A 21,852-nucleotide genomic window follows, 5' to 3' on the forward strand; every position below is an offset into this window, starting at 1 on the left:
CGGGGAAAATGAGAAAAGCTGATTATGGTGAGTTCTGACAACCAGCGGAGCTCAAAGACTGGAGTTTTAAAGGTCCACGCCTTAGCTGGTATGGAACCCAGTGGGCCGTACAGTGCTCTTGTGAAGGAGGGCAGAGAACCCAGTAGCAGGCAGAAAGATCTGAGGATCCCCTGGAACACACTGGGGGAGATGGTTCCCCCTTCTTGGAGCCCATCTGGAAGAGGTGGCATGCCTCACCAAGGACAAAAGAGCCCGCAGACACCATTACCCTCCCTGACTCTCAGCACAGGTGCAGAGACACCTGCTAACCTGGGTGGCTAACCTGGACACTGACTCTTTGCTTCATTTTACTCCATACTCCAAGGACCTGCGCTTTGGTGCAACTTCCCTTCTTGCACAAACCTGTACCAGCCCCAGAACAGTGAACACCTCCCCCAGAGAACCAGTGCAGGTGGCAACACATACTAAGTCCCTAAGGTTGGTAGTTTTAAAACTCAGCCGGCCTCCCCGGGATAGAACATAGTTGCACTGTGCTGCAGGGCAGGCAGATAGGGTGAAGGCATGGATCTGAGAGAAGCCTGGGACACAAGCAGAGAGATTGTTCATTCTTCTGTGAGGGCTTCTGGGAAACTGGTGGGGACAAATTCCCCCTTCAAGGACAAAGGAGAGGGGTGGTGTCATTTCCCTCCCTGGTCTCCCAGTATAAACTAACATCAGGAAGCAGCACAGCACCAAAAGTGGAGGTATTAGCTGCTTACACCAAGTCTTGCCTCCTACACTCTGCATGTGCTTCTTTACTAGGACAAGTATACATGAGAACCAGAGCAGCAGGCCCCTCCTCCAGAAGACCAACACAAACGCCCCACATGCACGAAGTCTACTGGCCATAGCGTGCTGCCAAGCTTCAGCTCTAATGGAAATAGCATCAGGTCTCTTTTAACAAGCAGCCCAGAGCACATCTAGTTAAAACTAACCACTCTGGCCAAGGTGCAAACACTCCCCACTGCAGGCAAAGAACAAACTCTGCAGAGGACTGACTGGAGGGAAAGAGCATCCAAAACATAGCACCGGACTTCACACACATATACCAGAAACACTTCCGGAGTCACCAGGTCCTGAACAGTTTATGACCCTTTCTTAATAAAGCCATTACTCTCAAGAGTAGGAAACATAACAGGCTTTCCTAACACAGAGAAGAAAACAAAGACCTATATAAAAATGACAAAATGGAGGAATTTGTCCCAAAGAAAGAAAAAGTCACGGCCAAGGATCTAATTGAAACAGATATAAATAGTATGCATGATCCAGAAATTAAAATGACAATCATAAAGATACTAGCTGGACTTGAGAGAAGCATAGAAGACACTAGGGAGTCTCTCACCCCAGAAATAAAAGACCTAAAAACTAGTCAGGCCAAAATAAAAAACACTATAACTGAGATGCAAAAGCAAGCATACTGACTACAAGAATGGAAGGAGGGGCGCCTGAGTGGCTCAGTGGGTTAAAGCCTCTGCCTTCGGCTTGGGTCATGGTCCCGGGGTCCTGGGATCGAGCCCCACATCAGGCTCTGTGCTAAGCAGGGAGCCTGCTTTCCCCTCTCTCTGCCTACTTGTGATCTGTCTGTCAAAATAAATAAATAAAATCTTAAAAAAAGAAAAAAAAAAGAATGGAAGAAGGAAAGGAATGAATAAGTGATGTAGAGGACAAAATTACTGAAAATAAGACAAAAAGAAGAGGGAAAGAAAAATATTGGATCACAAATGTAGACTTAAGGATATCAGCAACTGCATAAAGTGTAATAACATTCATATCATAGAAGTCCCAGAAGAAGAAAAGAGGAGATAAGGGGCAAAAGGTTCACCTGAGAAAATTATTGTTGAAAACTTCCCTAACCCAGGAAAGGAAACACATATCCATATCCAGGAGGCACAAAGAACTATCAATATCAACAAAAGCAGGCCAACACCAAGACATATAGTAGTAAAATGTGCAAAATACACAGATAAGGAAAAAATCGTAACAGGAGCAAGAGAAAAGAAATCCCTACCTTACAAAGGAAGACAAATAAAGGTTAGCAGCAGATCTCTCCACAGAAACCTAGCATGCCAGAAGAGAATGGCAGGATATATTCAATGTACTGCCTGGAAAAAAATATGCAACCAAGAATATTCTATCCAGCCTGGCTGTCATTCAGAATAGGAAAGAAAGAGTTTCCCAAACAAACAAAACTAAAGGAATTGCTGACCACTAAGCCAGCCCCGCAAGAAATATTAAAGGGGACTCTGAATGGGAAAGAAAGACCAAAAGTAACAAAAACTAGAAAGGAACAGAGAAAATCTTCAGAAACAACTACTTAACAAGTAATACAATGATACTAAACTCATACCTATCAATAATCATTCTACATGTAAATGGATAAAAAACAAGACCCATCCATATGATGCCTACAGGAGACTCATTTTAGACCTAAAGACACCTGCAGATTGATAGTGAGGGGACGGACGGAGAAGCATTTATCATGCTAACAGACATCAAAAGAAAACCAGGGCGCCAGGGTGGCTCAGTGGGTTAAGCCTCTGCCTTCGGCTCAGGTCATGATCTCAGGGTCTTAGAATCAAGCCCCACATCAGGCTCTCTGCTTGGCAGGGAGCCTGCTTCCCCCTCTCTCTCTGCCTGCCTCTTTGCCCATTTGTGATCTCTGTCAAATAAATAAATAAAATCTTTAAAAAAATTAAAAAAAAAAGAAAAAGAAGAAGAAAGCCAGAGTAGCCATCCTTATGTTAGACAAACTAGGCTTTTAACCAAAGGCTGTAACAAGAGATGAAGAACAGCACTATATCATAATAAAGGGATCTATTCAACAAGCTCTAACAATTGTAAATATTTATGCACCCAACTTGGTAGCACCCAAATACATAAAACAGTTAATAACAAACAAAGGAACTAATTGATAATAATACGATTATATTAGGGGACTTTAACACCCCATTTACAGCAATGGATAGATCATCTAAGCAGAAAATTAACAAGGAAATAATGGCTTTGAATGACATGTTGGACTAGACGGACTTAACAGACATATTCAGAACATCTCATCCTAAAGCAGGAGAATACACATTCTTCTCAAGTGCACAGGGGCATTTTCCAGAATATTACATACTGGTCACAAATCAGACCTCAACAAGTACAGAAGTACAGAAAGACTAAGTACAGAAAGACTAAGGTTACACAGTACGTATTCTCTGACCACAATGTTATGAAACTTGAAGTCAATTAACAAGAATACATGTGGAAAGACCACAAATACATGGAGGATAAAGAATATCCTACCTTCTTTAAGAATGAAGGGGTCAACCAGAAAATTAAAGAAGAAATTTTAAAAATAGATGGGAACAAATAGTAATAAGAACAGAAGAGTCCAAAACCTTTGGTATGCAGCAAAAGCAGTCATAAGAGGGAAGTATATACCAATATAGGCCTACCTAAAGAAGCAAGAAAAATCTCAAATACACAACCTAAACTTATACCCACAGGAGCTAGAAAAAGAACAAATCAAACCTAAAGCCAGGAGAAAGGGGAAATAACAAAGATTAGAGCATTAAAAAAAAAAGATATAGAAACAAACAAAAATCAGTAAAACAGATCAATGAAACCAAGAGCTGATTCTTTGAAAGAATCAATACAACTAAAAAAAAAAAAAAAAAAAAAAAAAAAATCAATACAACTGATAACCCCCTAGCCAGATTTACCAAAAAGAAAATAGAAAGGTCCCAAATAGTTAAAATCATGAATGAATGGGAAGAGAAAACAGCCAACACAGAAATACCATTTTAAATGAATTTTTTTTTAAGATTTTATTTATTTACCTGACAGACAAGAGATCACAAGTAGGCAGAGAGGCAGGCAGAGAGAGAGGAGGAAGCAGGCTCCCTGCCAAGCAGAGAGCCCCATGTGGGGCTCGATCCCAGGACCCTGGGACCATGACCTGAGCTGAAGGCAGAGGCTTTAACCCACTGAGCCACCCAGGTGCCCCAGAAATACCATTTTAAGAGAATACTATGAAATAGTATATGCCAACAAATTAGGCAATCTGGAAGAAATGCATATATTCCTAGAAACATATTAACTGTCAAAACTAAAACTGGAAGAAACAGAAAACTTGAACAGACCAATAGCCAGCAGGGGAACTGAATCAGTAATCAAAAGTCTCCCAACAGGGATGCCTGGGTGGCTCAGTTAGTTAAGAAACTGCCTTTGCCTCAGGTCATGATCCCAGAGTCCCGGGATCGAGTCCCACATCAGGCTCCCAGCTCTGGCAGGGAGTCTGCTTCTCCCTCTGACCTTCTCCCCTCTCATGCTCTTTCTCACTTTCTCTCTCTCTCTCTCAAATAAATAAATAAATTCTTTTTTAAAAGTCTCCCAACAAACAAAACTCCAGGAGTAGATGGCTTCCCAGGGGAATTCTACCAAACATTTAAAGAATAGTTAATACCACTTCTTCCAAAATGTTCTGAAAAATTAAAATGGAAGTAAAACTTCCAAACTCATTCTACAAGGCCAGCATTACCTTGATTCCAAAGCCACAAAGACCCCACTAAAAAACTGAATTACAGAGCAATATCCCTGATGAAAATCAATGTAAAAATTCTCAACAAATACTAGCAAATCAAATCTGAATGATACATGAAAAGAATCAATCACCACAGTTAAGTGGGACTTATTCCTTGGCTGCAAGGGGGGTTCAATATTCACAAATCAATCACATGATACACCACATAAATAAAAGAAAGGATAAGAACTATATGATCCTTCCAATAGATGTTAAAAAAGCATTTGACAAAGTACAGCATCCATTCTTGATAAAAACCATCAAAAAAGTAGGGATATAGGGAACATATCTCAACATCATAAAAGCCATATATGAAAAACCTAGAGCTAATATCATTCTCAATGGGGAGAAATTGAGAGCTTTTTCTCTACAGTCAGGAACAAGATAGATGTTCACTCTCACCACTGTTATTTAACATTGTACCGGAAGTCCTAGCCTCAGCAATCAGACAGGAAGAAGAAATACAAGGCATCCAAATTGCCAAGGAACATGATATTCTATGAAGAAAACCTAGAAGACTCTATCAAAAAATTGCCAGCACTGATACACAAATTCAGTAAAGCTGCAGACACAAAATCAACATAGAGAAGGAAAAGCCAAGATGGTAGAGGAGTAGTAGACCACAGTTTCGTCTGGTCCCAGGAATTCAGCTAGACAGCTACCAAATCATTCTGAACACCTGTGAACTCAACCAGAGATCTAAGAAAAGAACTGTTGCAACTCTAGAAATAGAAAAGCAACCACTTTCTAAAAGAAAGATAAGATGGAAAAACTCACTTCAAAAAGGAGAACAAGAGGCAGTACTGACTGCCAAGGACCTAATCGGTATGGATAGAAGTAAAATGTCAGAACTCGAGTTCAGAATAATGATTATAAAGATAGTAGCTGGGTTTGAAAAAAGCATAGAAGAAACCAAAGAATCCCTTTCTGGAGAAATAAAAGAACTAAAATCTAATCAAATCAAAATCAAAAGGGCTATTAATGAGATGCAATAAAAAAAAGGAAGGCTCTAACTGCTGAGATAAATGAGGCAGAAAAAAGAATTAGTGACACAGAAGACCAAATGATGGAGAATAAAGCTGAGAAAAAGAAAGATAAACAACTACTGGACCACGAGGGGAGAATTCAAAACATAAATGATACCATAAAGTGAAACATAGTATTAGAAGTCCTAGCAACAGCAATCAGACAACAAAGAGAAATAAAAGGTATCCAAATTGGCAACGAAGAAGTCAAACTCTCTCTCTTCGAAGAAGTCAAACTCTCTCTCTTTGCAGATGACATGATTCTTTATATGGAAAACCCAAAAGACTCCACCCCCAAACTACTAGAACTCATACAGCAATTCAGCAACGTGGCAGGATACAAAGTCAATGTACAGAAATCAGTGGCTTTCTTATACACTAACAATGAAAAGACAGAAAGGGAAATTAGAGAATCGATTCCATTTACTATAGCACCAAGAACCATAAGATACCTGGGAATAAACCTAACCAAAGACGTAAAGGAACTGTACTCAAGGAACTACAGAACACTCATGAAAGAAATTGAAGAAGACACAAAAATATGGAAGACCATTCCATGCTCTTGGAACGGAAGAATAAACATTGTTAAAATGTCTATACTGCCTAGAGCAATCTATACTTTTAATACCATTCCGATCAAAACTCCACCGGTATTTTTCAAAGAGCTAGAGCAAATAATCCTAAAATTTGTGTGGAATCAGGAGAGACCCCAAATCGCTAAGGAAATGTTGAAAAACAAAAATAAAACTGGGGGCATCACGTTACCTGATTTCAAGCTTTATTACAAAGCTGTGATCACCAAGACAGCATGGTACTGGCATAAAAACAGACACATAGACCAGTGGAACAGAGCAGAGAGCCCAGATATGGACCCTCAACTCTATGGTCAATTAATCTTCGACAAAACAGAAAAAATATATACAGTGGAAAAAAGACAGTCTCTTCAATAAATGGTGCTGGGAAAACTGGACATCTAAATGCAGAAGAATGAAACTCGACCATTCTCTTACACCGTACACAAAGATAAACTCAAAATGGATAAAAGACCTCAACGTGAGACAGGAATCCATCAGAATCCTAGAGGAGAACATAGGCAGTAACCTCTTCGATATCAGCCACAGCAACTTCTTTCAAGATATGTCTCCAAAGGCAAAGGAAACAAAAGCGAAGATGAACTTTTGGGACTTCATCAAGGTCAAAAGCTTCTGCACAGCAAAGGAAACAGTCAACAAAACAAAGAGGCAACCCACGGAATGGGAGAAGATATTTGCAAATGACAGTACAGACAGAAGGTTGATATCCAGGATCTATAAAGAACTCCTCAAACTCAACACACACAAAACAGACAATCATATAAAAAAAATGGGCAGAAGATATGAACAGACACTTCTCCAATGAAGACATATAAATGGCTATCAGACACATGAAAAAATGTTCATCATCACTAGCCATCAGGGAGATTCAAATTAAAATCACATTGAGGGACGCCTGGGTGGCTCAGTTGGTTAAGCAGCTGCCTTCAGCTCAGGTCATGATCCTAGCATCCTGGGATCGAGTCCCACATCGGGCTCCTTGCTTGGCGGGGAGCCTGCTTCTCCCTCTGCCTGCCTTTCTGTCTGCCTGTGCTTGCTCTCTCTCCCTCTCTCTCTGACAAATAAATAAAATCTTTTAAAAAATAAATAAATAAATAAATAAAATCACATTAAGATACCACCTTACACCAGTTAGAATGGCCAAAATTAGCAAGAAAGGAAACAACATGTGTTGGAGGGGATGTGGAGAAAAGGGAATGCTCTTACACTATTGGTGGGAATGCAAGTTGGTGCAGCCACTTTGGAGAACAATGTGGAGATTCCTCAAGAAATTAAAAATAGAGCTTCCTTATGACCCTGCAATTGCACTACTGGGTATTTACCCCAAAGATACAGATGTAGTGAAAAGAAGGGCCATCTGTACCCCAATGTTTATAGCAGCAATGGCCACGGTCACCAAATTGTGGAAAGAACCAAGATGCCCTTCAACGGACGAATGGATAAGGAAGATGTCGTCCATATACACTATGGAGTATTATGCCTCCATCAGAAAGAATGAATACCCAACTTTTGTAGCAACATGGACGGGACTGGAAGAGATTATGCTGAGTGAAATAAGTCAAGCAGAGAGTCAATTATCATATGGTTTCACTTATTTGTGGAGCATAACAAATAGCAATGAGGACAAGGGGAGATGGAGAGGAGAAGGGAGTTGAGGGAAACTGGAAGGTGAGGTGAACCATGAGACACTATGGACTCTGAAAAACAATCTGAGGGTTTTGAAGGGGCGGGAGGTAGGAGGTTGGGGGAACCAGGTGGTGGGTATTGGAGAGGGCACGGATTGCATGGAGCACTGGGGGTGTGGTGCAAAAACAATGAATACTGTTACGCTGAAAAAAAAAATTTAAAAATAAATAAATAAAAATAAATTTTAAAAAGATTTTTAAAAAAGGGGGGAGAAAGTATGATAACCACAGGAGTGAAGATTTAAATTTTCTTAATGCTACAAAAAATATAAAACCTGAATAAAACAGATTACCCTTTTTAAAAACATAAATTATCAAAAAATTTTAAAAGGAATTTAAAAATCTAAATAATCATGTTAGAAGGTAAAAAAGATTTCACTGCTGCTTCCAAAAAATTGTCAGGCACAAAAAGTTTTGCATGCAAGCGTGTTCAAATCTTAAATGAACAAAAGCCCTAACAGAGAAATTAAATTCTCTCTTAGCCAATAGTATTACTGGTGATTTAATTTTCTTTTTCCACTATTCTCTATTTTCTAAGTGTTCTACTTTTCAAATGTATTTTTTCTATTACTAATATAATTAGTATTATATATAATGCAACAAAAATGTATTAAAAATTTGGTTGAATCTAACTGAAAAAAAAAAAAAAACAGTGACTTTACAGGAAATAAGATGGCACTAAATTCCTATCTTTCAATAGTTACTCTGAATGAAAATGGGTTAGGTACCCTAATCAAAAGACACAGGGTGGGGCACCTGGGTGGCTCTGCCTTCTGCTCAGGTCATGATCCCAGGGTTCTGGGATCAAGCCCGGCATCGGGCTCCCTGCTCAGCAGGAAACCTGCTTTCCCCTCTCTCTCTGCCTGCCTCTCTGCCTACTTGTGATCTCTGTCAAATAAATAAATAAATAAATCTTAAAAAAAAAAAAAGATACAGGGTACCAGTTTGGATAAAAAAGCAAGACCCATTGATATGCTGTCTACCAGAGACTCATTTTAGGCTCAAAGACACTTCCAGATGAAAGTGACAGGGTGGAAAACCCTTTATCATGATAACTGACATCAAGAGAAAGCTAGGGTAGCAATCATTATATCAGACAAATTAGATTTTAATCCAAAGATTATAATAAGAGATGAGGAAAGACACTATATCAAAATTAAAGGGTCTATTCAATAAGAAGATCTAACAATTGTAAATACTTATGCCCCTAACATGGAAGCAGCCAATTATATAAACCAATTAATTGCCAAACTAAAGAAACACATTGATAATAATGAAATACTAGTAGGGGACTTTAATACCCTACTCACTGCAAAGGACAGATCATCTAAGTAAATGGTCAACAAGGAAACAAGGGCTCTGAATGATACAGTGGACCAGACAGACTTCACAGATACATTCAGAGCATTCCATCCAAGCAACAGAATATACATTCTTCTCTAGTGCACATGGAACATTCTCCAGAATAGATCACATCCTGGGTCACAAAACAGGTCTCAAACAGTACCAAAGATTGGGATCATTCCCTGCATATTTTCAGATCACAATGCTTTGAAACTAGAACTCAACCAAGAGGGAAGTTGGAAAAAACTCAAATACATGGAGGCTAAAGAGCATCCTACTAAAGAATGAAAGGGTCAACCAGAAAATTAAAAAAAAAAAGAATTTAAAAATTTCATGGCAACAAATGAAAATCAAAACACAACTGTTCAAAACCTTTGAGATGTACCAAATGAGGTTCTAAGAGAGAAGAATATAACAAAACAAGCCTTTCTCAATAATCAAGAAAGGTCTCAAATATACACCCTATTCTTATACCTAAAGGAGATGGACAAAAACCAGAAAACAAAGCCTAAACCCAGCAGGAGAAGAGAAATCATAAATATCAGAGCAGAAATCAATGAAATGGAAACCAAAAGAAGAGTAGAACAGATCAATGAGACTAGGAGCTAGTTCTTTGAAAGAATTAATAAGATCGATAAAGCCCTACCCAGACTTACCAGAGAGTAAAGAGAAAGGACTCAAATAAATAAAATCATGAATGAAAGAGGAGCAGTCACAACCAACACCAAAGAAATACAAATAATTATAAGAACATATTATGAGTAACTATATGCCTACAAATTGGGCAATCTGGAAGAAATGGGTGTATTCCTAGAGACGTATAAACTACCAAAACTGAAACAGGAAGAAATAGAAAACCTGAATAGACTCATAACCAGCCAGGAAATTGAATCAGTAATCAAAAACCTCCCAGCGAACAAGAGCTCAGGGCCAGGTGGCTTCCCAGGGAAACTCTACCAAACATTTAAAGAATTAATACCTATTCTTCTGAAGCTGTTTCAAAAAACAGAAATGGAAGGAAAACTTCCCAACTCGTTCTATAAGGCCAGCGTTACCTTGATACCAAAACCAGACAAAGACCCCACCAAAAAGAATTATAGACGAATATCCCTGATGAACACGGAGGCCAAAATTCTCACTAAGATACTAGTCAATAGGATCCATCAGTACATTAAAAAGATTATTCACCACAACCAAGTGGGATTTATTCCTGGGCTGCAAGGGTGGTTCAACATCCACAATTCCATCAATATGATACATGAATAAAAGAAAGGACAAGAATCATATGATCCTCTCAGTGGATGCAGAAAAAGCACTGGACAAAGTACTGTATCCTTTCTTGATTAAAACTCTTCACAGTGTAGGGATACAGGGTACATAACTCAATATCATAAAAGCCATCTATAAAAAACCCACAGCAAATATCATTCTCAATGGGGAAAAACTGAGAGCTTTTCCCCTAGGGTCTGGAATATGGCAGGGATGTCCACTATCAGCACGGTAGTTCAACATAGTACTAGAAGTCGTAGTCTAAGAAATCAGACAATACAAAGAAATAAAAGGCATCAGAATCAGCAAAGAAGAAGTCAAACTTTCATTCTTTGCAGATGACATGATATTCTATGTGGAAAACCCAAAAGAGTCCACCCCAAAATTACAAGAACTCACAAAGGAACTCAGCAAAGTGGCAGGATATAAAATCAATGTACAGAAATCAGTTGCACCTCTATACACCAACAAAAGAGCAGAAAGAGAAATTAAGGAGTCAATCCCATTTACAATCACACCCAAAACCATAAGATACCTAGGAATAAATCCAACCAAAGAGGCAAAGGATCGGTACTCAGAAAACTATAGAATACTCATGAAAGAAATTGTGGAAGACACAAAGAAATAGAAAAATATTCCATGCTCATGTATTAGAACAAATATTGTGAAAATGTCTATGCTACCCAAAGCAATCTATACATTCAGTGTGATCCCTATCAAAATACCATTAACTTTTTTCACAGAGCTAGAACAAATCATCTTAAAATTTATATGGAACCAAAAAGACCCCAAAGAGCCAAAGGAATGTTGAAAAAGAAAACCGAAGCTGGTGGCATCACAATCCCAGGCTTCAAGCTCTATCACAAAGCTGTAACCATCAAGATGATACGGTACTGGCACAAAAAGAGACATATAGATCAACGGAACAGAAACAGAACCCAGAAATGGACCCTCAAGTTTATGGTCAAGTGATCTTTAACAAAGCAGGAAAGAATATCCAATGGGAAAAAGTCTCTTCAACAAATGGTGTTGGGAAAACTGGACAGCCACATGCAGAAGAATGAAACTGGATTACACTATATTACACCATACACAAAAATAAATTCTTAATGGATTCAAGATCTAAATGTGAGACAGGAAACCATCAAAATCCTGGAGGAGAACAAAGGCAGCAACCACTATGACCTCGGCCACAGCAACTTCGTACTAGCTAGGTCTCCAGAGGCAAGGGAAACAAAAGCAAAAATGAATTATTGGGACTTCATCAAGATAAAAAGCTTCTGCAAAGTGAAGGAAACTATCAATGAAACTTAAAAAAAAGTTTAAAAAAAAAAGGGTTAGTATTCAAAACCATAAAGAACTTACCAAAATTGCAGCCACTCTGGAAAACAGTATGGAGGTTCTTCAAAAAGTTCAAAAGAGCTACCATATGACCAGCAATCACACTACTGGGCATTTACCCTAAAGATACAAATGTAGTGATCCAAAGGGGCATGTGCACCCAAATGTTTACAGCAGCAGTGTCCACAATAGCCAAACTATGGAAAGAGTCCAGATGTCCATCAACAGATGGACATCTGTTGTAAAGAGTGGATAAAGAAGATGTGACATGTGCACACATGGGCGCGTGTACACACACACACACACACACACACACACACACACACAGAGGAATATTATGCAGTCATCAAAAATGAAATCTTGCCATTTGCCATGATGTGGATGGAACTAGAGGGTATTATGCTAAGCAAAATAAGTCAATCAGAGAAAGACAATTATCATATGATCTCAGCAATAGAAGGAATTTGAGAAACAAGACAGAGGATCATAAGGGAAGTGGGGGGAAAATGAAACAAGACAAAACCAGAGAGGGAGACAAACCATAAGAGACTCTTAATCTCAGGAAACAAACTGAGAGTTGCTGGAGTGGAGGGGATTGAGAAGGATGGGTGGCTGGGTGATGGCTGGGGAGGGTATATGCTATGGTGAGCGCTGTGAACTGTGTAAAACTGATGAATCACGGGCCTATACCCCTGAAACAAGTAATACATTATATGTTAATTTTTTTAAGTTAAAAATAGACCTACCCTACAATCCAGCAATTGAACTACCAGATATTTACCCAAAAGATACAAAAATACTGATGTGAAGGGACACATGTATCCCAATGTTCATAGCAGCATTATCAACAATAGCCAAATTGTGGGAAAAGCCCAAATGGCCATTGACAGAGAGATGGATAAAGAAGCTGTGGTATATGTGTGTACACACACACACACACACACACACACACACACTGGAATATTACTGAGCCACAAAAAAGAATGAAATCCTGCCATTTGCAATGATGTGGATGGAGTTAGAGTGTATTATGCTAAGTGAAACAAACCAGTCAGAGAAAGACAAATGTCATATGATTTCACCCATATGTAGAAACAAAACAGATGAACATAGGGAGAAAAAAAGAGAGAGAGGCAAACCATAAAACAGACTCTTAGGGCATGACTTGTTCAGTTAAGTGTTGGATTCTTGGTTTCAGTTAACATCATGAGATTGAGCCCCACGTTGGGCTCAGTGCTCAGCACAGAGTCTGCTTAAGGTTATTTCCCACCTCTCTCCCTGACCCCATGCTCTCCACTCTCTTTTTCTCTATCTCTAAAGTAAATAAATAAATAAAATCTTAAAACAAAAACAAACAAACAAACAAAAAAAACAGACTCTTACCTACAGAAAACAAACTGAGGGTCATTGGAGGGAAAACAGGCAGGGGGATGGGCAAAATGAGTGATGGTTATTAAGGAGAGCACTTGTTGTGATGAGCACTGGATGTTTTATGTAAGTGATGAATCATTAAATTCTACTTCTGAAACTAATATTCCACTATGTGTTAACTAACCAGAATTAAAATAAAAACATGAAACGAAAAAAGAAAAAAAGAAATATCTAAAATCAGTAAGGATCTACTTACGAAGGTCAAAAAAGAGTAAAACCAAAGAAAGTAGAATGTATAAAATAATACAGAACAGAAATTAACAAAATTTAATTTTAGGCAAACAGAAAATTAATAAAGCCAAAAGCTCTTTCTTTGAAAACAACAACAAGAAACTCCCAGTTATAATGAGAAAGGAAACACAAACCACCAAAATCAGAAATGAAAATGGGGTTCTCACTATAGCTCATACAGACATTAAAGGGACAATAAGATTATATTTTTGAAAACTTTATGCCAACCAATTTGCTAGACTAAATGAACAAATTCCATGAAAAATACCTTACCAAACTTGAAAGAAGATGAAACAGAAATTTTCAATAGCACTGTATCTTTCAAAGAAATGGAATTTAGGAGGGGGGATGGAGACGGCAGAGTAGGAAGATCCTGAGCTCACTTCCTCCCGAGGACATACCAACATCTATAACTACATACAAAACAACTATCTCTGAAGGCAAACTGAAGACTACCAGGACAGATCGTACATAACTACAGATAGAAAGAAAAAGCCACATCAAGATGGGTGGGAGAAGCAGAGATGTGATCTAGCCAGGATCCACCACCCCTGCACAGTGATCGCCTGCAGGAGAGATACCACAAACATACAGGCCCTTGAGTAGGAACAAAGGATCCAAGCCCCACATCTAGATCCCCAGTCAAGGAACATGCAAACATGAATGGGGAAAATGAGGCTCATAACAAATGTTTTTGCAAACCAGTGGTGCTTATGTTTGGGAGATCCAGAAGGCAGTAGGAAACTTAAAGGGCAGGTGAATAATTTCACTCACTCCAAGTTCGAGAGAAGAGGCAGCAGTTGGAAAAGCACCTGGTTATTTGGAAAGATCCATTCACCAATTTTAGGACCTGTGCCAGAGGCACAGGGATCTGTTAGAACATTCTCCAAAGAGTACAGCGTTCACGGACTAGCTGGTCCAGCCTAGCAGCAGCCATTTCCAACCCTCGACTTACTGTGCTAGCACCAATCAGTGGGCCGCAGCCTTCCTCTGCAGACTTCACCAGCCCAACTTACCTGCCCCAGCCTGCCCCCTGCAGAGCAACTGCCCACCTGGCCACACCTGCAGGTGGAGGCAGCTGCACCAGAGTCCCAGCCTCCCCATTACCCTATCCCTACCAAGCAACCTCCATCCCAGGGGAAAGAGACAAACACTAGAGCACCTGCAACAGTCACAGCTGGGCCTCACAGTCATCCACACACATGCCCACAGCTGTTGCTCCAGAACTTCACAGCCAACTGCATGAGGGGCCAACCCTGCACATGAGCACACTCACAGTAGTTATGGCCTGGACTCTCAGCCAGACAGGCTGGGGACGAGCCCCATTCACCAGCACATCCACAGCCAACGTGGCTAAGCCGCACGGAAAGCTGCCCTGGGGAACAGCCCCTCACACCAGTGAATCCACCACCAAGTGCAACCCAGCTACAGTTGGAAGGTACCTGCAGGCCAAAGAGGGGAGACCACTAGGGCACCTGGCTCAAGTAATGAGGGGTGGGGGGTGGGGTTGCACAACTGGACCTGACAGGATACTTCTGCATAAAGCCACTCCTTCAAAACTGGAAGGAGGCCATCAACAAAATGAAATGCACCCTATCTACTAAATAAGAGAAGATATCTGCAACTGATAAAACAGATAAGGGGTTAATATCCAAACTACATAAAGAACTCATACAACACACTATCAAAAAAAAAAAAATCCAATTAAAAATGGGTAAAGAACCTAAACAGACATTACTCCAAAGAACACATACAGATGGAGAACAGACATAGGAAAAGATGTTCAAGATTGCTAATCTTCAGTGAAATTCAAATCAAAACTATGATGACATATCACCTCATACCTGTCAGAATGGTATCAAAGATAAGAAATAACAAGGTCAGCAAAGATGTAGGAAAAAGGGGAAACTTGGGCACTGCTGGTGGGAATGCAAAATGGTGCAACTGCAATGGATAGTCTGGAGGTTCCCCCCAAAATTAAAAATAGAAATACCATACAATCCAGCAATTCCACAGCTGGATATTTACTGGAAGAAAACAAAAGCAATAACTAGAAAAGATATATGAATCCCCTTGTTCACTGCAACTTTACTTACAACAGCAGAGAGATAGAAACAACTTAAGTGTCCATCAACAGATGAATGGATAAAGAAGATGTGGTATAGATATACAATGGATTACTATGCAGCCATCAAAAAATGAAATCCTGGGGGCACCTGGGTGGCTCAGTGGGTTAAAGCCTCTGCCTTCGGCTCAGGTCATGGTCCCAGGGTCCTGGGATCAAGCCCCACATCCGGCTCTCTGCTCAGCAGGGAGCCTGCTTCCTCCTCTCTCTCTGCCTGCCTCTCTGCCTACTTGTGATCTCTCTCTGTGTCAAAGAAAGAAAGAAAGAACTTATTAAAAAAAAAAATGAAATCCTGCCATTTGCAATGATGTGGATGGAACTAGAGGGTATTATGCTGAGCAAAATAAGTCGATCAGAGAAAGACAATTATCATATGAGATCTCTGACATGAGGAATTTGAGAAGTAGGGTGGGTGGGTAAGGAAGGAAAAAATGAAACAAGATGGGACTGGGGAGGGAGAAAAAACATAGAGGACTCTTAATCTCAGGAAACAAACTGAGTGTTGCTGGAGGGTGGGAGGGAGGGATAGGGTGGTTGGGTAATGGACACTGGGGAGGGTATGTGCTATGGTGAGAGATGTGAACTGTGTAAGACTGAGGATTCACAGACCTGCATCCCTGAAGCAAATAATACATTATGTGTTTAAAAAAGAAAAAAAGAGAGTATGTGGTGTATAATCAATGAATCTTAGAACACTGAAAAAATAAAATTAAATTTAAAGAAAAGAATATATGGTATATCGGGCGCCTGGGTGGCTCAGTGGGTTAAGCCGCTGCCTTCGGCTCAGGTCATGATCTCAGGGTCCTGGGATCGAATCCCGCATCGGGCTCTTTGCTCAGCAGGGAGCCTGCTTCCCTCTCTCTCTCTCTCTCTGCCTGCCTCTCCGTCTACTTGTGATCTCTCTGTCAAATAAATAAATAAAATCTTTAAAAAAAAAAAAAGTTAAAAAAAAAAGAATATATGGTATAAAAACATACAATGGAATACTATTCTGCCATAAAAAATGAAATCTTGCCATTTCAAACAACATGGATGGACCCAGAGGGTACTGTGCTAAGTCAGAGAAAGACAACCATCAAATGATTTCACTTATATGGGGAGCCTAAAAATAAAGCAAGAAAACAGAAACAGACTCATAGATACAGAAATAATCTTATGGTGCCCAAGGAGAGATGGGCAAAATAAGGAAAGGAGAATAAAAGGTACAAAATTCCCAGTTATAAAACAAATAAGATGGAAATGCAGTGTACACCACAGGAAATATAATAATGTAACAACTCCATATGGGGACAGATGGTAGCTAGACTTATAATGGTGATCATTTCCTAATGTATATAAATATTGAATCACTATGTACACCCAAGAATAATACTGTATGACAACTCTACTTCAATTTAAAAAATGAATTCATTAACAAAGAATATGACAAGCCGAGTGGTTTCACTGGTGAATTCTATCAACATTCAAAGAAGGAATAACAGTACTCATATACAAATTTTTTGGTGTTTTAGAAAGTAGAGAAGAGAACACTTCTCAACACATTTTTTTTTAAAGATTTTATTTATTTATTTCACAGAGAGAGAGAGATCACAAGCAGGCAGAGAGGCAGGAAGAGAGAGAGATAGAGGAGGAAGCAGGTTCTCCGCCGAGCAGAGAGCCCGATGCGGGACTCGATCCCAGGACCCTGAGATCATGACCTGAGCCGAAGGCAGAGGCTTAACCCACTGAGCCACCCAGGTGCCCCTTCTCAACACATTTTATGAAGTCAACATAAGCCTAACACCAAAACCCTAAAACAAAACTACAAATAAACCATGAGGCTAAAAAGTTAAAACACACTTCAAAATAAATGTAAGACAACAAAAGCATATAAAAACCTATAGGGTATAACCAAAGTATTACTCATAAAGACTTTAAGGATGGTGCAAGATTTGACAATGTGTCCTTGTAATTCATTACATTAATAGAAGAACAGAGAAAAATGGCAAAGAAAAGCATGTGATATTCACCATTTAAAATTAGGACAAAAATTCTTGACCAACCAAAACTAGAGAGCTTTTTAAACTCAAAAGAATACCTAAAGAAAATTATAGTAAATATTAAACTTGATGGCAAACCTTAGAAATAAACAGAATAATAAAGTAAAATTATACAGACTAATATGGGGAGACTCCAAAATATATTTTCGAATTAAAGAAGTTACAGGTATTTACAGTAGTTTAAAAACACTCCACATATTTCTATGATTTTCTGTAGGAATATACACAGGTATACAAATACACAGAAATAAGACTTACAGAAAACACATCAGCCTGATAACTTCTGAGGAGACCAGGTGAGGACCAGGACTGGCTTAAGTACAAGTCACAGGGTCTGATTAAAGGAGATTCTAGCTTTATCTACCATGTTTCTATTTGTTACCAGGAGAATGTTGTTTTTATAAATAGCTTAGGTAACTAAAAAGTAACTTTAATACCTTAAATTTAAATTCAATATAGTACTGGAAGTCCTAGCCAAAGCAATTAGAAAAGAAACAAATAAAGACATCCAAATTGAAAAAGAAGTAAAACTGTCACTATTTGCACATTACATGATATTATATACAGATAATACATCTAGAAAACCCTAAAGACTCTACCAAAAAACTGTTAGGACTAATAAATTCAGTAATGTTACAGGGTTATGAAATCAGTGTACAAAATCTGTTGTGTCTATACCCTAATGAGCTATCAGAGAGAGAAATTAAAACAATATCCTTCACAATTGCATCAAAAAAAAAAAAAATACAGGGGCACCTGGGTAGCTCAGTTGGTTAAGTGTAAGACTCTTGATTTTGGCTCAGGTCATAATCTTTGGGTCATGAGATGGAGCCCCACACTGGGCTCCATGCTGGTGGTCATGGAGCCTGCTTAAGATTCTCTCTCCCTCTCCCCGCCCCCCCCCCCACACAAAAAGCTCTCTCTCTCTCTCCTTCCCTCTACCCAGCCCCCTACCTCCCTGGGGAAGGGGAGGAGGGGGAAAATAAAATACATAGAAATAAATTTAACCCAGGAGGTGAAGGATCTGTACCCTGAAAACTATAAGGCATTAATGAAAGAAAATGAAATAGACACAAATAGATGGAAATATATTCCATGTTCATGGACTGGAAGAATACTGTTAAAATGTCCATCTACTCAAAGCAATCCACAAATTCAATGCAATTCCTTTGAAATTTCAGTGGCATTTTTCACAGAACTAGAACAAGTAATCCTAAAATTCATATAGAATCACAAAAGACCCCAAACAGTCAAAGCAATCTCACAAAGATGAGCAAATGTAGAGGGATCATGCTTCTTGATTTCAAAGTCTAATACAAGGCTATAGTAACCAAATAATACAGTGTTAGCATAAAAACAGACAGATAAATGTAAGAGAATACAGAGTCCAGAAATAAACCTATATTTACATGGTCAAATAATTTATGACAAAGGAGCCAAGAATATACAATGGGGAAAAGATAGTCTCTTCAACAAATGGTGGTAGAAAAGTGGGCAGCCTCATGCAAAAGAATGAAACTGCACTACTATCTTACACCATACACAAAAATGAACTCAAAATGGATTGAAGACTTGAATTTAAGGACTGACACCATAAAACTCTTACACAGTGAGGAAAATATAAGCAGTAAGCTCCTGGACATCAGTCTTAACAATAACTGTTTTTTGGTTGTTGTTGTTTTTTTTTTTTTTAATCTAACACCAAAAGCAAAGACAACAGAAGTAAAAAATGAATAAGTGGGACTACATCAAAGTAAAAAGCCTCTGCACAGCAAATGAAACCATCAACAAAATGAAAAAGCAACCTATGGAATGGGAGAAGACATCTGCAAATCATACATCTGATAAAGGGTTAATATCCAAAATATATAAAGAAATCCTACAACAGAAAAAAAAATCCAATTTTAAAAAGTGGCAGAAGACCCAAGCAGATTTTTTTTTCCTGAAGAAGATATACATATGGCCAACAGGCACACAAAAGATGCTCAACACTACTAATCTTCAGGGAAATTAAAACCAAAGCTACAATGAAATACTACCTCACACTTGTTAGAATGGCTATTCTGAATAAGGCAAGAAATAACAAGTGTTGGCTCAGATGTAGAGAAAAGGAAAATCTCATGCACTGTTGGTAGGAATACAAATCAGTGCAGCTATTATGCAAAACAGTATGAAAGTTCCTCAAAAAATTAAAAATAGAGATGCCTAGGTGGCTCAGTCAGTTAAGCATGTCTTTGGCTCAGGTCGAGATCCCAGGGTGCTGGGATGGAGTTTCCCAGTGGGCTCCTTGCTCAGCAGGAAGTCTGCTTCTCCCTCAGCCTGTCACTCCCCCTGCTTGTGCACTATCTTGCTCTCTCCTTCTCTGACAAATAAAGAAAGTCTTTTCTAAAAAATTAAAAATAGACCTACCATAAGATCCAGCAATTCTACGGCTGGGTATTTACCCAAAGAAAATGAAAACACTTGGGCGCCTGGGTGGCTCAGTGGGTTAAAGCCTCTGCCTTCGGCTCAGGTCATGATCTCGGGGTTCTGGGATCGAGCCCCATGTCGGGCTCTCTGCTCTGCAGTGAGCCTGCTTCCTCCTCTCTCTGCCTGCCTCTCTGCCTGCTTGTGATCTCTCTCTCTGTCAAATAAATAAATAAACAAATAAAATCTAAAAAAAAGAAAGAAAGAAAATGAAAACACTTAACTAGAAATGATATATGCACCCCTATGTTCACTATAGCATTATTTACAACAGCCATGACATGGAAACCACTTGTGTCCATCAATGGTATGTATAAAGAAATCAAGGTATGTATATGTGTGTATATGTGTATATGCACACACACACACACACAGAGACACATACAATGGAACATTACTCAGCCCTTAAAAAGATAACCTTGCCATTTGGGACAACAAAGATGAACCTGAGGGTATCATGCTAAGGGAAAGAAGACAGAGAAAGGCCAATAACATATGATTTCGTTTATATGTGAAATCTAAAAAATAAAACAAGCTCAGAGACAACAGACTGATGGGTGCCAGAGGTTTCCAGGGGTTGGAGGGTAGGGGGTCATTACAAGAGAAGTAAGATCTGGGGATATAATGTACAGTGTGGTGACTATAGGTAACAATACTGTATATTTGACAGTTGCTAAGAGAGTAGATCTTAAAAGTCCTCATCACAAGAAAAAAAATTATAACTATGTATGATGACCAATGTTAAATAGACTTATTGTGGTGGTCATTCTGCAAGATATACAAACATGGAATCATTATGTTGCACATGTGAAACTAATGTTATAAATCATTATACATCAATAAATCAATAATAAATAGAGTCTATGCAAAATGGTCCCCTTAACTGGATGGACAACAAAGATGATTACACTACATGATAAAAATTTTAAAAACACTGGAAATATATACAAATATATACAAAAAATTTTTTTGAAAAGTATATTATTATAAGTAAATATGCTACTAGTTCTTTTTGGTTCCTTTTAAGTTTAGAGACCATAAAATCACTTTCTTTGAAGGCCATTTATTAATACAACCTGGAACTGAATTGACCCCATTTAGCAAATCAGGTAAATCTGCAGGATGCCGATTTACCAAACACAACACCTGAGCCTCTAGAGTTTGCCAACATTTTGTATCAGAGTGAAATGGAGACTTTGGCAGATATTCTTTCTCTCCACCTGCCTTTACCTGAATTTTCACTAGGTCTCATGCGTCCTATTTAGACTTTTACTTAGGATTTCGCTCTCATTCTCCTCCAAAGAAGAGAAGAGCAGTTTCCGGCCTGAGGAAATGGCACCAACACATTTAATGTTCAATAAATACTTGGAGATCTGAAGATAGTTGAGAGATTCTTGAAGTTTGCCTCCACTGGAACTAAGCGTGGGCTAACCTTGTCCTAAGTGGTGTGTGGGTGTGTGTAAATACACGAGCGAATGGAGAAAGTAAAGGGGGAGAGAGGGCTTGGCTCAGCTCTACGCACCTCTGATTCAGCCAGCTGGGGACAATAAAGGAGAGGCACAGACGACACCAGCAACAGGATCCAAAGGAGTACCAGGGCCACAGAGCTCGGAACTGAAGGCGGAGACGCAGAAGGGGCGGGACGGCGTGGCCCCCGCTCCTCCCCGGGCCGGGGCGGGCCCGAGACCGCGACC

At 39.2% G+C, this 21,852-nt stretch overlaps 1 long non-coding RNA gene across 3 annotated transcripts in view; it reads right to left on the reverse strand.

The window, feature by feature from the left end:
- Positions 1-21,852, reverse strand: part of LOC125101061 (uncharacterized) — a 78,000-nt gene extending 56,148 nt beyond the window's left edge. For all 3 annotated transcript variants that reach the window (XR_007127748.1, XR_007127750.1, XR_007127747.1), the window contains exon 1: positions 21,681-21,852. This is a non-coding gene — a long non-coding RNA (uncharacterized LOC125101061). The remainder of the gene's footprint in view (positions 1-21,680) is intronic.

The sequence above is a fragment of the Lutra lutra genome, chromosome 5 (assembly GCF_902655055.1).
Source record: "Lutra lutra chromosome 5, mLutLut1.2, whole genome shotgun sequence".
NCBI lineage: Eukaryota > Metazoa > Chordata > Mammalia > Carnivora > Mustelidae > Lutra > Lutra lutra.